This window comes from Bos grunniens, chromosome X (genome assembly GCF_055505025.1).
Source record: "Bos grunniens cultivar Pamir isolate PY7600 chromosome X, Bosgru_T2T1.0, whole genome shotgun sequence".
NCBI classification, from domain to species: Eukaryota; Metazoa; Chordata; class Mammalia; order Artiodactyla; family Bovidae; genus Bos; species Bos grunniens.
Genome location: NC_141194.1, coordinates 139,721,342 through 139,741,039, shown reverse-complemented (window position 1 = coordinate 139,741,039; position 19,698 = coordinate 139,721,342). Strand labels below are relative to the sequence as shown.

Below are 19,698 nucleotides of genomic sequence, written 5' to 3'. Positions count from 1 at the left end.
GAGAAAATTCACTCCAATGAGGGCAAGTGGTTGTAAAACTCTTTGTTACTAGGGAAAATGCAAATGACTTTGTAAATTAATTGTGAATGATGGAGCGCAACAATGTAGACTAGATTCACGTCATTCAGTTGTATACTATCCTGAGGTGTTTAAATTTTATTCTAGCATCAAGGCAAGATTTTAGCTGTGATGTGACATGATTAGGTTTGTGTTCTAGATCACAAAACTGAGCCCCTGATTTTCCCCAACTCCAAATTTGTTTCTTACAGTCTTTCCCTATCTCAGTTAATTCCATCCTTCCAGATATACAAGGCTAGAATCCTTGAAGTTATGTTTGTATCACTTTTAATCTCATGCCCCACCATGAGAAATCTTCTAAGGAAACCTAAGTTTTACGTTAAAAGTATATCCATAAGTTGAACACTTTTTACTCTCTTTCACTGATACCAAGTCATCATCATGTATTGCCTGGGTTATTAAAATCACCTATTAACTTGTGCCCTGCTTCTACTTTATCCCACTGTTTAACAACCAGATTTGTTCTCAGTATAGAAGCCAGAGAAACTGGGTTAAAATATTTAGATCATGTTACTCTTTAGCTCAAATTTAACCACTGACTTCTATAGGGGAGCAAATTTGCCACCCTGAGATGTGTCTCTTTGGCATAATGATTAATTTATGCTGATAAATTTCAAGGCCCAAACAACTAAGAAAGAACTTTCCCCACTAACTGCCTAAATGAATGTAGATAGAAGACCTGTTCCAGGAAGTGTTATCACCATAGATGAACTATGATGAACATACTATGAACTAGGTGTGGTGGATAGGTTCCTAGCAAAGTCTGTTTGTTAAAATTCCTCTCTCTGTCCCATTTTCTCTGCAGGCCCAGAAAACCTTTGTTTACCAAACATTTGCAAACATTTTACCAAACATTTTTCACAAATATTTTACCAAACATTTTTCTAACTCCATGTGAATTCTCTTCTTCCCCTCTGAAGTGCTAAATACCATTCCCAACATCCTCTTTTGTCTTTGGATCAAGATGGTGTTTAAGGTGAGGGTTCCAGCCATTTGAGTGAATGTTTTCCTGGGTCTCTCCCATGTATCCGTGCTATTAATCTTTTGTGTGATTTTCTCCTGTTAACTTGTCTTATGTCAATTCAATTCCTAGACCAGCTATAAGAATCTAGAAGGGTAGAGGAAAATTCCTTGCTCCCTGAAACGTGCCATCTCACTTGTAGTAAAAGTCAAAGTCCTTTCAATGAACTGCAAATTTCTAAACAATCTGAGTCTCTTTTCGTTTTTTTAACCTCACTGGTAACTCTCCCTTCCTCCCCTATTTTCTCTTTCCCATATACATTGGTCTGCTTGCTGTTCCTAGAAAATGCCACACACATTCCCACTTTAGGGCCTTTGCAGTCGCTGTTTCTTCTCCCTGGAATGCTTGTCCCATTGAGTTTTCTCATTGGGTTTTCTCATTGAGTTGTCTCATGAGTCCTACCTGAGTTTTTCCATCACATCCTTTGTTGAAAAATGACGTCAGTAATATAAGCCCTAACTGTCTATTTGAAATTTCACTCCATCCTTCAATACTATTGTTCTTTCTTCCATCTTGAATATTTCTTCCCATGGCACTTATCACCTAATGGTATACTATATCATTTACTTGTTTATATCATTTATTATTTGTGTATTCCCAGTAGAGTATGATCTCCATGAGGTCAAAGATTTCTTTGTTTACTTTTACCTTTGCATGTAATTCCTAAAATGGCGCCTGGAGTAGGAAGAGCTTAATAAATATTTTTAGAAAGTTAAGTGAAATTCTAGAGAACAGTGTGAATTAAGAAGAGTCAGTGAGAAAAATTTTTGTAGTCCACAATGTTTACCTTAATAACTATTTATTGTGCTAAACATCTACCATATATTTCATGTTTTTCTAGTCTCTTTGAAGAGTAGGGATATTTGAGAAATCTCTGTATTAGATGAAATCTTAAGTTAGTTTCTGCCAAACAGCATGCCTATTACTTGCTCTTTCTTCTTGTCAGGATGTCTTACTTCCTATCATTGCAGTCACCGTTTTCAAATCTAATCACATTCAATTTAACTTCTAGTTTTATCACTTTTGTTTCTTTTCTGTATACTCACTTCTGTTAGCCAATTCCCATTTTGGATTATACATTTTTATAACATGTTACATGGGTTTATCATTGGGAGAGGGAGGTATAGCACAACCACACATTGTGCTCTCTGTGCATGAAATGCATGACCAGATATATAGAGACAAATCAACAAAAAACTTAGATATGGCATGATTAATAACTGATCATAATGTGCATCTTATTTACATACTGATCTGTGGAATTACTTTCACTTTGTGGAATGAAGAGCTAGCAATGACGTTTATACTTTATGCAATTACTCATAGTTAATATAACATGGTAACAAATTTAAATTGTGTCATTTGGAGCTGGTGGTATTTAAACCATGAGTAACCAAAATACAAGCATATCAGATCTTTGCAAAGCAAGAGCTGTCCTTGTGTGTATATGTATTTGCATACACATGTGTTTGTGACTATATGTCTGTATTGTGTATTGCATAAAAGTACTATAGACGTACATGTGAAATATTATACCATTTTAATTGTTTTAAAGTTTATAAAAAGATCATTGTGCTGTATTAAGTTCTGTGAGATTTTTTCTGTTTACTTATGTCATATAACTGTATGAAATACACGAATCTGTTTCCAAGTTCTCTTTCCTAGTCTACTTTTTTTATCTATACCAAATATCACACAGTTTTTTCAGGAATTTATATATCTAAATATTTTTATTTCAAACTTTTCAATTACATTATTAAAATTCCTATATTCCTTTATGAAGTCAATATTGAGTCTGTCCTACGGGCCAACTCTTTTTTTTCTAAGCACTGAGAATGCAGTTAATATATAAGCAAACTGTTTTTATGGAGCTTACAAATTTCACACATTCTTAATCACAATAGTTTCATATTAAGTTATGATATCTAATAAGGCAAGTGTCCTTTCCTTGTTTCCTTGACTCATTATTCTTACTTAGAAGTTTTAGAATTATTGAATTCTAAGGATGGACAGGGAAGCCTGGCATGCTGCAGTCCATGGGGTCACAAAGAGTCGGACATGAATGAGCGACTGAACTGAAGGAAAAAATATGGCTTATTTGACTTTGATGCAGAGTACATCATGTGAAATGCCTTCCTGGATGAATCACAAGTTGGAATCAAGATTGCTGGGAGAAATATGAATAGCCTCATATATGCAGATGATACTACCCTAATGGCAGGAAGCAAAGTGGAACTAAAGAGCCTCTTGATGAAAGTGAACGAGATGGGTGAAAAAGCTGACTTAAAACTCAACATGCAAAAAACAAAGATCATAGCATCCAGTCCCATCACTTCATGGCATATAGATGGGGAAAAAAATGGAAACAGTGGCAGATTTTATTTCCTTGGGCTCTAAAATCACTACAGATGGTGACTGCATCCATGAAATTAAAAGACATTTTCTCATTGGAAGAAAAACTATGACAAACTTAGAGAGCATATTAAAAAGCAGAGATATCACTTTGCTGATAAAGGTCTGTCCATATAATCAAAGCTATGGTTTTTCCAGTAGTCATGTATGGATGTGAGTGTTGGACCATAAAGAAAGCTGAGCACCAAAGAACTGATGTGAAGAGCCAACTCATTGGTAAAGACCCTGATTCTGGGATAGATTAAGGGCTAGAGGAAAAGATAGTGACAGAGGATGAAATGGTTGGATGGTATCACCGACTCAATGAACATATGTTTGAGCAAACTCTGGGAGACACTGAAGGACAGGGAAGCCATGCAGTGCTGTAGTCCACAGAGTCACAAAGAGTCAGACACGACTTAGCAACTGAACAAGAAGAAGGAACAAAGCCTGTTGGTATTTTCATTCAAATGAACTGAATATGTAGCTCAGTTTTAGGGAAATATGATGTTTACTATGGCGGTGGTAGTTTAGTGACTAAGTTGTATCTAACTCTTGTGACCCCATGGTCCAGTCTTTGTGATTTCCCAGGCAAGAATACTGAGTAGGTTGCTATTTCCTTCTCCAGGGAATCTTCCCCACCCAGGGATGAAACCCACAATTCCTGAATTGCAGGTGGTCTCCTGCATGGCAAGCAGATTCTTTAATGCTGAGCCAGCAGGTAAGCCCATGTTTACTATACTAATGCTTTTTCTATGCAAGCATAGTATATCTTAGTACTAACATTTGGATTTCTAAATCTATTCTTAAGACTATTTGATAATGTTTCCTTTAGAAATCATAAACACTCTTTTGCTGGATTTTTTTCCAGGTACTCTACATTCTGTGGCATTATTATAAAAGGTATTTTATTATTAATTACATTTTCTATGTGTTTTAAAATAAATTTGAGTAATGTATATATTCCAGTAAAATTACCATATTTTTCAAATATATTATCAAAGTTATTCATAATAAATCATTGATTCCTTAAATAGGGTTATTTTAGTACAATGTTTTGTTGTTAATATCATCTAACTACAATATCTCAATTATTTGGGGCTACTATTGCCACCATTTTCTGTATTTAAGCATTATTTTGGTTTGAGATATATTATAGATTGCTAGATTAAATAGCACATGGAAATTAACTGAAAAAAAACTGTAGTATTATGTCTTTGTGCTCTGTTTGCTTAGTCTTTAAATGTCTTCCTAAATGTGGTATCCTCCTACTAACATTAATTGATATACATTTAGGACATCTACATTATTATATTTAGCACAAGGTTATCTAATAGGAGTGGATACATTTATTTTTAAAAAATCTTATTGACAATTTCAAAAGTTTTAGATGACTTATAAGAGCTGATTAGATCTTCATTATTTTTTATCATAATTGACTGATGGAAAGGTTTTATTAGCCATAGGAAAATTGTCATTTTTCTGTATTTCAGTTATGTTTGCATTATTAGTATTATCTTTAGCCTGAATATTTTATTTCATAATTCATTAACTGCATTGCACTGAAGACAAATGGGAGAGTATCATTGTCAACTCTCTGCACTATAAAGAAGGATGAAATGTGTTCCAGGCCAAGGGAATATCTGCAAAGTCCCTAAGTTGGAAAAGCATAAAGTTTGTTCTATGAAATAAGCAGAAATCAATGGGAAGAGAGTCAGGAGAAACTGTTATCAGGAAAGGTGTTAAGAGCAAGTATTTTCTGCTAATAGGAATATATTTATCCTCAGCGATCTCATATTAGTGTTTGGCAAAAACTCTAAAAGAGAGAATATTTTGATCTACAGCCTTACGAATCGTCCCCTTAATAATGCCAAGTATATCCCATTCTTTTGGAAAATTTGGAAACAAGGTACACAAATCTTATCTAGCTTAAAACTCAGCATTCAGAAAACTAAGATCATAGCATCGCTTATTATCAAATAGATGGGGAAACAATGGAAACAGTGACAGACTTTATTTTGGGGGTTCCAAAATCACTGCAGATGCTGCTGGCAGCCATGAAATTAAAAGAAGCTTGCTCCTTGGAAGAAAAGCTATGACCAATCCAGACAGCATATTAAAAAGCAGAGACATTACTTTACCAACAAAGGTCCATCTAGTCAAAGCTATGGTTTTTCCAGTAGTCATGTATGGATGTGAGAGTTGGACTATAAAGAAAGCTGAGCAGTGAAGAATTGATGCTTTTGAACTGTGGTGTTGGAGAAGACTCTTGAGAGTCCCTTGGACAGCAAGGAGATCCAACCAGCCCATCCTGAAGGAAATCAGTCCTGAATATTCATTGGAAGGACTGATGTTGAAGCTGAAACTCCAATACTTTGGCCACCTGATGTGAAGAACTGACTCATTGGAAAAGACCCTGATGCTGGGAAAGATTGAGGGCAGGAGGAGAAGGAGGTGACAGAGGATGAGATGGTTGTATGGTATCACTGACAAGATGGACATGAGTTTGAGTAGGCTTCAGGAGTTGGTGATGGACAGGGAAGCCTGGTGCAATCCATGGGGTCACAAATAGACACGACTGAGCAACTGAACTGATCAACTTCTGTAACACAGAATATAAAATTTCTTCTCGTTCCTTTATTCCTTGAGATGCAAGTTAGCATATTAAATGGATATAATAATGCCTAGTCTGTAGAACCAAACAAGGGGAAGTAATTAGTCAAGGTAAATTTTCCTGCAGCAATCGTTACATGATAAGGAACCTAAAATGATCCACCAGAAATTTAAGTCTCCTCCATTCAAAACTTTTCTCAACAATGAAATCTGAAAAGAATGATTTTGGCATGAGCAATTTCTGGCAGTAGTTAATGTAGATTGAAGTAGAAGAAATAGAAAACATGAAACTTGAATGAAATATAGGTATAATCATCCAGGAAGGAAATGGCAACCCACTCCAGTGTTCTTGCCTGGAGAATCCCAGGGACGGGGGAGCCTGGTGGGCTGCCGTCTCTGGGGTCGCACAGAGTCAGACATGACTGAAATGATGCAGCAGCAGCAGCATTAGGCTTGAAGCTATAAAGAAATAGCAAAAAATCAGATTTCTGACAGAATGGTAAACTACCATCAATTGTTGTCTTCATACCAAGAAATAAACATAGAAACTCCAAAACCAACCAACAAACACCACCTCAGAATACCAGAGGTTGTTTAATAAATCTGTTAAACTAATACCACCTGTGACAAATCTGTAGCATGATAGAAGTTAACTGTGTTCTAAGCTGGGGAGAGGTAGCAGGGTGAGAAGTAGTTTATAATAGTTGAGGCTGGATTCGTGGTAAAAGATAGTTTTGTTTAGTTTTGCTTTTTAATGTCTGTCCTCTTTTTCTCTCCCACATATCCTTAGGCAGATAATTAGATGCCTTGTCATCATTGCAAGGATAAAATTAGTCTATAGGGAGGCAATACTTTCAATATGGTGGTTTAAAAGCTTGACAAATTCTCCCCACAAAAAAAAAAAAAAAATCAATTCAACTGGATAATATCATGGGAAACAATCACTGCTGAGCTCTGTAAGTCATCAACAAAAACATAAAACAAATTAAGGAGTGTGGTTGTTTAGTCACTTAGTTGTGTCTGACTCTTTGTGACCTCATGAACTGAGGCCACTAGGCTCCACTATCCATGGGATTTCCCAGGCACAAAGACTGGAGTGGGTTGCCATTTCCTTCTCCAGGGGATCTTCCCAACCCAGGAATCAAATCCGGGTCTCCTGCGTTGGCAGGCAGATTCTTTACCACTGAGCCACCTGAGAAGCCCATTGAGAAGTGTTTATGCAAGAAAAAATAACAAATCTTGGATAAGAATAGTGAATGGGAATATGTAGCATTCTTGCTCAGACCACCTCCTATATTCATCCCATAATTTAGTTGGCTCAATAGTTATACCAAAGCTCTCTGAGAGCAAACTTGCTAGGTTTCATGACTTACTGTGAATTTTCATCAGAAAAAAAAAAAAATGCCAGAACACAGTGACATGACATATTCAAAAGAGCTAAAGGAATAAAATCATCAACCAAAATGTCTATAAAGCAATATACTAAAAGGATTATACATCCTGAATGCATGGGAGTTTATTATAAGAATGGTGGGTTGGTTTAACACTCAAATATAAATCAAAATAATTCAACATATGAATAAACAAAAACCCTATATGAACATTCTCAACAGATGCAGAAAAGATATTGACAGAATATAATGGCCATTCCAGATAAAAAGTTAAAGCAAATTAGGAATAGAAGGGAACTTTCTCAACCTGATAAAGGCCCTGTAATGAAAACCTTTCATTTAATATCATATTTAATGGTGAAAATTAGAAAGTTTTCCCCCTGAGTTCAGGAATAATACAAGGACACCTGCTCTCAACACTTCTATTTCACATTGTACTGGAGGTTCTAGACAGTGCAATTAAGCATAAAAAAGAAATGTCATACACTTGGAAAAGAAAATAAAACTGTCTTTATTTCTAGGTGACATGGTCAGTTATGTAAAAAATCAATAGAATTTACAGAAAAGCTATTGGATCTTAGCAAGGATGAAGGATAAAAGGTCATATACAAAAATTATTTGTTTTTTGTACACTAGCAAAGAACAAGTGGCTACTAAAATTTAAAACATACCATTTACAACTGTATAAAAGTAAATATTTAGTGATGAGTCTGATAAAAGACGTGAAATACATGTATACTAAAATGTGAAAAACATTGTTGAGATAAAGAAAGCTTAAATAAATGGAGATATACACCTTGTTTATGGTTTGGAAGACTTAAGATTGTGAAGATGTTAATTCTCTCCCATCTATCTATATATTCATTATAATTCCACACAAACTATCAACAGGATTTAATTGTAAAATAATGAGAAGCTGATTTTAAAATGTATACAGAAATGCAAGAAACTAGAATAGTGAAAAAAGAGTCATGAAAAAGAAAAGTTTGAGAAATAACATTATATCATTTAAAGATTTACTATGAAGTTATAGTTACCAGTGTAGTATGATAGTTAATTAAATATCAACAAAAGGACCAGTGGAAGAGAGTATAGAGACAGACATACATATACTGTGGGCTTCCCCTTGTTAGTCAGCTGGTAAAGAATCCGCCTGCAATGCAGGGGACCTGGGTTTGACTCCTGGGTTGGGAAGATTTCCTGGAAAAGGGAAAGTCTACCCACTCCAGTATTCTGGCCGGGAGAATTCCATAGATGGTATAGTCCATGGGGTCGCAAAGAGTCGGACACGACTGAGTGACTTTCACTTCACTTCATATATACTGAATTAATTTTTGACGAAGATACATAGACAATTCAGTGGAAATACTCATTTCAACAAATACTGCTAGAACACCTGAATAACAATATACAAAAACAAATTTCTATATATAACCCATATCATATACAAAAATTAACTAAGCGAATTATAGACCTAAATAAAAAATTTAAATTATAATGTTTTTAGAAAAATTATAGAAGAAAATTTTAGTGGTTCTCAGGTAAAGATTTCTTAAACATGATATCTAAAGCACAAATTATCTAAGAAAAATAAAAAATTGTTCATTAAAATTTAGAAGTCTTATTCTGGAAAATATACCTATAACTCTGCATATAAGTTAAATAAGCAGGGTGACAATATACAGCCTTGACATACTCCTTTTCCTATTTGGAACCAGTCTGTTGGTCCATGTCCAGTTCTAACTGTTGCTTCCTGACCTGCATATAGGTTTCTCAAGAGGCAGGTCAGGTGGTCTGGTATTCCTATCTCAGTAAGAATTTTCCACAGTTGATTGTGATCCACACAGTCAAAGGCTTTGGCATAGTCAATAAGGCAGAAATAAATGTTTTTCTGGAACTCTCTTGCTTTTTCGATGATCCAGCAGATGTTGGCAATTTGATCTCTTGTTCCTCTGTCTTTTCTAAAACCAGCTTGAACATCTGGAAGTTCACGCTTCATGTATTGCTAAAGCCTGGCTTGGAGAATTTTGAGCATTACTTTACTAGCATGTGAGATGAGTGCAATTGTTCGGTAGTTTGAGCATTCTTTGGCATTGCCTTTCTTTGGGATTGGAATGAAAACTGACCTTTTCCAGTCCTGTGGCCACTGCTGAGTTTTCCAAATTCGTTGGCATATTGAGTGAAGCACTTGCACAGCATCATCTTCCAGGATTTGAAATAGCTCAACTGGAATTCCATCACCTCCACTAGCTTTGTTTGTATTGATGCTTTCTAAGGCCCATTTGACTTCACATTCCAGGATGTCTGGCTCTAGGTCAGTGATCACACCATCATGATTATCTTGGTCGTGAAGATCTTTTTTGTACAGTTCTGTGTATTCTTGCCACCTCTTCTTAATACCTTCTGCTTCTGTTAGGTCCATACCATTTCTGTCCTTTATCGAGCCCAGCTTTGAATGACATGTTCCCTTGGTATCTCTAGTTTTCTTGAAGAGATCTCTAGTCTTTCCCATTCTGTTGTTTTCCTCTATTTCTTTGCATTGATCGCTGAGGAAAGCTTTCTCATCTCTCCTTGCTATTCTTTGGAAGTCTTCATTCAGATGCTTATATTTCCTTTTCTCCTGTGCTTTTCACTTCTCTTCCTTTCACAGCTATTTGTAAGGCCTCCCCAGACCGCCATTTTGCTTTTTTGCATTTCTTTTCCATGGGGATGGTCTTGATCCCTGTCTCCTATACAATGTCACAAACCTCCGTCCATAGTTCATCAGGCACTCTATCTATCAGATCTAGTCCCTTAAATCTATTTCTCACTTCCATTGTATAATCATAAGGAATTTTATTTAGGTCATACCTGAATGGCTAGTGGTTTTCCCTACTTTCTTCAATTTAAGTCTGAATTTGGCAATACGGAGTTCATGATCTGAATCACAGTCAGCTCCCGGTCTTGTTTTTGCTGACTGTATAGAGCTTCTCTATCTTTGGATGCAAAGAATATAATCAATCTGATTTTGGTTTTGACCATCTGGTGATGTCCATGTGTGGAGTCTTCAGAAAACCACAACTCAGTAAATAAAAGGACAAAAGATTAGAACAGAATCTTTTGAAAAGAAGATATCTGGATGACAAATAAGCACATGAAATGTCACTAGTCATTAGGAAATGCAAACTAAAACTACAGTGAGATAGCTGTAAACACCTATTAAAATGGCTAAAATTGAAAAGACTGATAATACCCACTGTTAAGCAGGATGCCAACTAAACAGAGTTCTCATATACTGTTCATGAGAAAGTAAACAGCAACCACCTTGGAAACCACATACAGGGTTTCTTGGACAGAGTAACAATGAAACTTACAATACCATATGTAAAATAGATAGCCAAGGGGAATTTGCTGTATGACTCAGGGAACTCAAACAGGGGCTCTGTAACAACCTAGAGGGGTGGGATGGGAGGGAAGTTCAAGAGGGAGGGGACATATGTATACCTACAGGTGATTCATATTGATGTTTGGCAGAAACCAACAAAATTCTGTAAAGCAATTATCCCTCAATTAAAAAAATAAATTAATTAAAACAAAACAAAAAGTTAAACATACATCTATCCTCTTATCGAAGCATTCTACTCCAAGGCATTTACATAAGGCATATATTCCAAATGAAGCATGTGTCCATACAAACATGTTCAAATGTCCATAGCAGTTTTATTTATAATAATCAAGTGCAAAACAATGCACATGTTCATGAATGGATAAAAATGAAAAAAATGGGTATATGGATAAACATATAATGGAATATATCATATAAAGGAATAATTCTCCACAATAAAGAAGAATGAACTAGTGATACATGAATCACAAATGAATTACACTAAAGAAGCTAGACCAAAAATGGTATAAAATATATTATTTCATTTATATAAAATTCTATAAACTAACCTATAGTGACAGAAAGCATATCAGTGTTAGTCTGAGAAGGTCAGAAATGAGAAGGGGAAGGAGACAGGAAAACCACTTCAGCATTCTTGCATGGAGAGTTGCATGAACAAGGAGCCTGGTGGGCTACAGTCAATAGGGTCACAGTTGGACAGGACTGAAGTGATTTAGTATGCACACATGCAGGAGATAGGAGTTACAAAAGGATTTAAAGAAACTTTCAGGGTTCACATATGGGTTGACTATCATGACTGTGGTGAAATAAAAAGGGAAGTTCATACAGATGATAGATAATAGATGGATACATAGACTCATTTTAAACATGTGCAGTTGACTGTGTGCCCATTATAATTCAATAATGTTATAAAAATGTCATGAGAAAATAACACAAACTATATTCAAAGGTGACATCCAGATGTATTCAAGTTCCAATTGAGAAAAGTATAAAATGGTCTGAAATACTTTAGAAATATATATATTTTGTCTTTAAGATTAACTTCTTTAACAAGATACAAAACTGAGATATCATAAAGCAAAATTATAATCTAACTGACCATAAAAAAATTGTTTTTAATTTTAGTAAGGAACTTGTCAGAGGAAATTAATAGGTTAAAAAAATGAGGAAATTCAACGATAGAAGGATAGTGAGAAAACCCCCCAAAACTTGGAGAGTAAAAAATAAAACACTTAGAAATAACATGTGGGTCAAAGAAGGAATCTCAAGACAAATTTTAAGATATTTTGAACTAAATGGCCAGTTTTCGTTCCAATCCCAAAGAAGGCAATGCCAAAGAATGTTCAAACTACCACACAATTATTCTCATTTAACATGCTAGTAAGGTAATGTTCAATACCTTCAAGCTAGGCATCAACACTATGTGAACTAAGAAATTTCAGATGTACAAGCTGGATTTAGAAAAGGCAGAGGAACCAGAGATCAAATTGCCCACATATGTTGATCATAGAAAAAGCAAGGGGACGCCAAAAAAAACATCTGCTTCATTGACTATGCAAAAGTCTTTGATTGTATATATCACAATAGTCTGTAGAAAATTCTTAAAGAAACAGGAATACCAGACCACCTTACCTGTCCCCTGAGAAACCTGTATGTAGGTCAAGAAGCAACAGTTAGAACCTTACATGGAACAACAGACTGGTTCAAAATTGGGAAAGTCTGTATATTGTCACCCTGCTTATTTAACTTCTATGCAGATTACATCATGTGAAATGCCAGGCTGGATCAATTACAGGCTGGAATCAAGATTGCTGGGAAAAATATCAATAACCTCAGATATGCAGATGATACTACTCTAATGGCATAAAATGAAGAGGAACTAAAGAGCCTCTTGAGGGTGAGAGAAGAAAGTGAAAAAACTGACTTAAAACTCAGCATTCAAAAGCCATGATCATGGCAACTGGTTCCATCAATCATAGAAAACAGACGGGGAAAAGTTAGGAACAGTACCAGATTTTGTTTTCTTGGGCTCCAACATCACTGCACACAGTGACTGCAGCCATGAAATTAAAAGATGCTTGCTCCTTGGAAGGAAAGTTATGACAAAGGCTTATGACAGCATATTAAAAAGCAGAGACATCACATTGCCAACAAAGGTCTGTGTAGTCAAAGTTATGGTTTTTCCAGTAGTCAGGTATGGATGCAGATTTGGACAATAAAGAAGGCTGAGTGCCAAAGAATTGATGCCTTTGAATTGTGGTGCTAGAGAAGACGCTTGAGAGTCCCTTGGACTGCAAAGAGATCAAGCTAGTCAATCCTAAAGATCGCCCTGAATATTATGTGCAGCAAAAGCAGTAGTTTTGGGGAAACTTTTAACATGAAATGCATCTGTTAGAAAAGAATAAAGACTGAAAATCAATCATCTAAACTTCTACTTTAGGATAACTAAAAACAAGCAAACCAAATTAAATCCAGCTTCTAGCTAATGCAATAAAAAGGAAAGGAAATTAGATGTTCTAATTATTAAGGAAGAAATAAAGGTTATTTTTTGTTTTTTGTTTTTACAGATGACATGATATTTTAAGAGAAAACACAAAAAACCTACTAGAACTAACAACAACCTTATACAGGTTCCTGGAGAAGGCAATGGCAACCCACTCCAGTATTCTTACCTGGAGAATCCCATGGATGGAGGAGCCTGGTAGGCTGCAGTCCATGGGGTCACGAAGAGTTGGACACGACTGAGCGACTTCACTTTCACTTTTATGCGTTGGAGAAGGAAATGGCAACCTACTCCTGTGTTCTTGCCTGGAGAATCCCAGGGACAGCGGAGCCTGGTGGGCTGCCGCCTATGGGGTCACACAGAGTCGGACATGACTGAAGCAACTTAGCAGCAGCAGCAGCGTACAGTTTCCATGACACAAGTTAATATAAAATAGCCAATTGCTTTCCTTTATGCTAGCAATGAACAAGTGGAATTTGAAACTTAAAAATAATACCATTTATGTTAGTATCCAGAAATTTAAATACTTAAGTATAAGTCTAAAAATATATAAGACCTATATAAGGAAAACTATAAAACTCTAATGAAAGGAATCAAAGAACTATAAAAACAGAGAAATATTCTATGTGCATGGATAAGAAGCCTCATTAGCATCAGGATATCAGTTCTTCCCACCTTGATCTTTAGATTCAATGCAATCTCAATGAAAATAAGAGCAAATTGTCATTTTGGATATTGACAAACAGACTCTAAAATTTATGTGTAGTGGCAAAAGACCCAGAATAGACAATATAATACTGAAGGAGAAAAACAGTTTGAAGAATAACACTACCTGACTTCAAGGCTTACTATAAAGCTACAGTAATCAAAACATTATGGCAGACTCACAGATACAGAAAACAAACTTGAGGTTACCACCGAGTAGAGGGAATGGGAAAGGGACAAATCACGGGTATAGGATTAACAGATACACACTATTATACATAAAATGTAAACACAACAAAGTATTACTGTTTATTACAGGGAATTATACCCAATATCTTGTAATAACCTGTAACAGAGTATACATTACAAAAATAGTGAAACAATATGCTATATACTTGAAATAAACACAATATCATAAATTAGCTATATTTCAGTTTAAAAAAGATAATGTGTTATTAGTGAAAGAATAGACATATAGATCAATGAAGAGAACTCAAAAATAGACTCATAAATATGTTCAATTGATCTCAAGAAAGGAGTAAAGGCATTGCACTGGAGAAAAGATAGTCTTTTCAATAAGTGAGGCTGAAATAACTAGACAGCCATATGCAAAAAAAGGAATTTAGGCATAGATTTTACATTTTTTGCAAATATTAACTCAAAATGGATAACAGACCTAAATATAAAGTACAAAAGTATAAAATTTCTAGAGTATAACATAGGATAAATTCTACATGACCTGAGATTTGATGATGACTCTAATATACAACACCAAGTTATACTCTATGACAGAAACAAAGAGCCAGTGTATTGAAATTTAATAATTCTGTTCTGCAAAAGACACTGTCCAGAGAACAAGAAATTAGTTCACAGACTGGGAGAAAATATTTGCAAAGATACATTGATAAAGGACCCATCCACAACACAGAAAGAACTTAACAGTAAGAAAACAACCTGATTGGGGGCAGTCCTAAGATGGCGGAGGAATAGGACAGGGAGACCACTTTCTCCCACACAAATTCATCAAAAGACCATTTGAAAGCTGAGCAACTTCCACAAAACAACTTCTGAATGCTGGCAGAGGACACCAGGCACCGAGAAAGGCAGCCCATTCTCTTCAAAAGGAGGTAGGACAAAATATAAAAGACAAAAAGAGAGACAAAAGAGTTAGGGATGGAGACCCATCCAGGGAGGCAGTTGTGAAGGAGAGGTTTCCAAATACCAGGAAACACTCTCACTGGCGGGTCTGTGGGGAGTTTTAGAATCTCAGAGGGCAACATAGTGGGAGGGAAAAAAAAAAAAAAAAACCCACAGAATACATGCCTAACTGCAACTCCCTGTGGAGAAGTAGCCCAGACACTCACGTCTGCCACAGCAAGTGGGGGCTGAACAGGGAGGCACGGGTTGCATGTTTAGGGTAAGGACCAGGCCTGAGTGCCCTGAGGAAAATCTGAGGGAGCTAATGTGAGATAGAAACCCAAACTGTAGGATAGCCAGAGAGAGGGGAAAAAAGAGAGAGAGAGAACATTTCTGCAAAAAGCTCTAACCTAAGGCATAGCCATTGGAGAAGGAAATGGCAACCCACTCCAGTGTTCTTGCCTGGAGAATCCCAGGGACAGGGGAGCCTGGTGGGCTGCCATCTATGGGGTCGCACAGAGTGGGACACGACTGAAGTGACTTAGCAGCAGCAGCAAGGCATAGCCAGGCCTGCTCACAGAACAAAGGATTGAGCTAATATCAGAGGAGAGCTAGCTGGCTGCGGACTGGCCCATCCCCTCATGGGAGGCAGAGAGGCAGGCGGACAACAGCCACAGCCGAAAGGCAAGGGGCAATCTCGGCCCCAGAGATGGCATCCTCCACCAAACTGTGAGCAGGGTCCCCAGTTGCTAACCAAGTCTTCCTGGGACCCTGGATGGTTGACATCTGCCAAGAGGGTCACAGCCAGAGATCAACTCTCCAGAGGAGACACACAGCACATCTGAGATGGCACTCTTGCTGTGCACCCAGGAAAATGAGCAGCTGGGACCTGGGAGGTGATAAGATGCACAGACCACCTGGGACAGTGCACTTGCCAAGCACCTGGTTGCCTGAGCTGCTCAGATCTGGGAAGGGCACAAAACGCATGCCCAATCGACTCTGTCCCTTTGTGGAATACCCAAGAACCTGAACCTGAGCAGCTTAGACCTGGGAAGTGCACAAAACCCAGGGGCCATTTTGGACAGTTCCCCTGCAGAGCAACCTGGAGCCTGAGCAGTGTAGACTGGGAAAGCACATGCACTGTGAGCTGGGGCAAACCCATTGTGGTCCATACACTACGAGCACTCCCCACATATACATGCCAGTGATATTTGTTTGCAAGGTTCCCCCCTCCCCACAGCACAACTGAACAAGTGAGCCTAAATAAGTGACCACCTTTGCCCCCTTGTTTCAGGGCAGAAATTAGACACTGAAGACACTTGCAAACAGCAGAAGCCAAAAAACAAAGAACAGGGAACCACTCTGGGGGTGACAGCTGCAACAGATTAAAACCCTGTAGTTACCATTGACTAATCATTGAAAGGGGCCTATAGACCTTGAGAAGAAGTATAAGCTGGAACAAGGAACTATCTGAAACTAAACTGACCACACACTGCCCTCAACAGCTCCAGAGAAATTCCTAGATATATTTTACTATTATAATTTTTTTTATTTTTAAGTTCTTTATTACTCCTTTAATTTTCATTTTTATAACCTACTCAGTTCAGTTGCTCAGTTGTATCTGACTCTTTGTGATCCTATGGATCACAGCACACCAGGGCTCCCTGTCCATCACCAACTCCCAGGGTTTACCCAAACTCATGTCCAGTGACTCAGTGATGCCATCCAACCATCTCATCCTCTGTCTTCCCCTTCTCCCTCTGCTCTCAATCTTTCCCAGCATCAGGGTCTTTTCAAATGAGTCAGCTCTCTGCATCAGGTGGCCAAAGTATTGGAGTTTCAGCTTCAACACCAGTCCTTCCAATGAACACTCGGGACTGATCTCCTTTAGGAAAGACTGGTTGGAACTCCTTGCAGTCCAAGGGACTCTCAAGGGTTTTCTCTAACACCACAGTTCAGAAGCATTAATTCTTTGGCACTCCATCTTACAAAAAAAAAAAAAAAAAAAAGACCCTATTTTTAAAGCAAATTTCACATATATTTTTTAATAATTTGGGGGATTTTATTTTGCATTTTAAATATTGTATTTTTGAGAGTCTAACCTCTACTCTAGAATTTTAATCTTTGCTTTTTGGTATTTGTTGTCAATTTTGTACATTTAAGAATCTAATTTTCAGTACCCATTTTTACTTAGGGGTGTGATTACTGGCTTGATTGCCTTCTCCCATTTTGACTCTCCTTTTTCTCCCCCAGGCCACCTCTATCTCCTCCCTCCCCCTTCTCTTCCCTACTTAACTCTATGAATCTCTGGGCTGTGGAGAACACTTAGGGAACTGATTACTAGCTAGATTGGTCTCTCTCCTTTTGACTTCACTCTTTTTTTTTTTTTTTACTTTTCTCTTCTCTTCTCTTCTCTTCTCTTCTCTATCTCCTTCCTTCCTCTTCTCTTTGCTATGTAAGTCCGTGAATCTCTGTGGGTGTTTCAGACTGTGGAGAACACATAGAAAATTAATTACTGGCTAGATTGCTCTCTCCCCTTTTCATCCCCCCTCATCTCCTCCTGGGCATCTCTGTCTCTCTCCTTCCTTTTCTCTTCTCCATGTAACTCTGTGAACCTCTCTGGGTGTCCCTCATTGTGGATAATCTTCACCATTAACCTAGATGTTTTATCATCAGTGCTTTATGGGTGGAGAGGTCTAGAAGTTACTGTAAGAATAAGACTGAAAGTCAGAGGCAGGATGCTTAAATCCAAAGCTTGAGAACACCAGAAAACTCCTGACTCCAGGGAACATTAATTGACAAGAGCTCATCCAAAAGCCTCCATACCTACACTGAAACCAAGCTCCACCCAAGAGCCAACAAGTTTCAGAGCAATATATACCATGCTAATTCTCCAGAAACACAGGAAAATAACCCTGAGCATTAATACACAAGCGGACAAAAGTCACACCAAACACATAGACACCTCAAAACTCACTACTGGACACTTCATTGGACTCCAGAGACAAGAGATCCAGCTCCACCAACCAGAACACTGACAAAAGCTTCCCTAACCAGGAAATCTTGACAAGCCACTCATACAAACCCACCCACAGGGAGGAACTTCCACAATAAAGAGGAACCTCCACAATAAAGAGGAAGCGCAAATTTCCAGCATACAGAAACTGCACCCCAAAAAAAGCAATCTAAACAAAATGAAGAGGAAGATAAATATTCAGCAGGTAAAGGAACATGATAATGCCCACCAAACCAAACAAAAGAGGAGGGGATAGGGAGTCTACCTGAAAAATAATTCAGAATAATGATAGTAAAGATGATCTAAAATCTTGAAAACAAAATGGAATTACAGATAAATAGACTGGAGACAAGGATTGAGAGGATGCAAGAAATGTTTAACAAGGACCCAGAAGAAATAAAAAAGAGTCAATCAATTATGAATAAGGCAATAACTGAGATCAAAAGCACTCTGGAGGGAACCAACAGTAGAATAACTGAGGCAGAAGACAGGATAAGTGAGGTGGAAAATAGAAAGGTGGAAATAAATGAAGCAGAGAGGAAAAAAGAAACAAAAGAAATGAGGAAAACCTCAGAGACATCTGGGACAATGTTAAATGCCCCAACATTCAAATCATAGGAATCCCAGAAGAAGACAAAAAGAAAGACCATGAAAAAATACTTGAGGAGATAATAGTTGAAAACGTCCCTAAAATGGGGAAGGAAATAGCCATCCAAGTCCAAAAAAAAAAAAAAAACAGAGAGTCCCAAACAGGATAAACCCAAGGCAAAACACCCCAAGACACATATTAATCAAATTAACAAAGATCAAACACAAACAGCAAATATTAAAAACAGCAAGGTAAAAGCAACAAATAACACACAAGGGGATTCCCATAAGGATAACAGTTGATCTTTCAATAGAAACTCTTCAGGACAGAAAGGAATGGCTGCTGCTGCTGCTAAGTCGCTTCAGTTGTGTCCGACTCTGTGCAACCCCATAGACGGCAGCCCACCAGGCTTCTCTGTCCATGGGATTCTCCAGGCAAGAACACTGGAGTGGGTTGCCATTTCCTCCTCCAATTCATGAAAGTGAAAAGTGAAAGTGAAGTCACTCAGTCGTGTCCGACTCTTAGCGAACCCATGGACTGCAGTCTACCAGGCTCCTCCATCCATGGGATTTTCCAGGCCTGGATTTTCCAGAGTACTGGAGTGGGGTGCCATTGCCTTCTCCAAAAGGAATGGCAGGACCTATTCAAGTGATGAAAGAGAAAAACCTACAACCCAGATTACTATACACAGCAAGGATCTCATTCAAATATGAAGGAGAAATCAAAAGCTTTATAGACAAGCAAAAGCTGACAGAATTCAGTACCACCAAACCAGCTCTTCAACAGATGCTAAAGGAACTTCTCTAGACAGGAAACACAGAAAAGGTTGACAAACTTGAACCCAAAACAACAAAGTAAATGGAAATGGG

At 37.5% G+C, this 19,698-nt stretch overlaps 1 long non-coding RNA gene across 6 annotated transcripts in view; it reads right to left on the bottom strand.

Annotated features, from left to right (window-relative positions):
* The window catches only part of LOC147341493 (uncharacterized), a 323,003-nt gene that overhangs the window by 47,106 nt on the left and 256,199 nt on the right, over positions 1 to 19,698 (bottom strand). The window contains exon 5 of one of the 6 annotated variants that reach the window (XR_015159471.1): positions 6,086 to 6,562. The exons of the other annotated variants lie outside the window; for them this stretch is intronic. This is a non-coding gene — a long non-coding RNA (uncharacterized LOC147341493). Of the gene's footprint in view, positions 1 to 6,085; positions 6,563 to 19,698 lie in introns of those variants that run through there. 6 annotated transcript variants of the gene reach the window in all.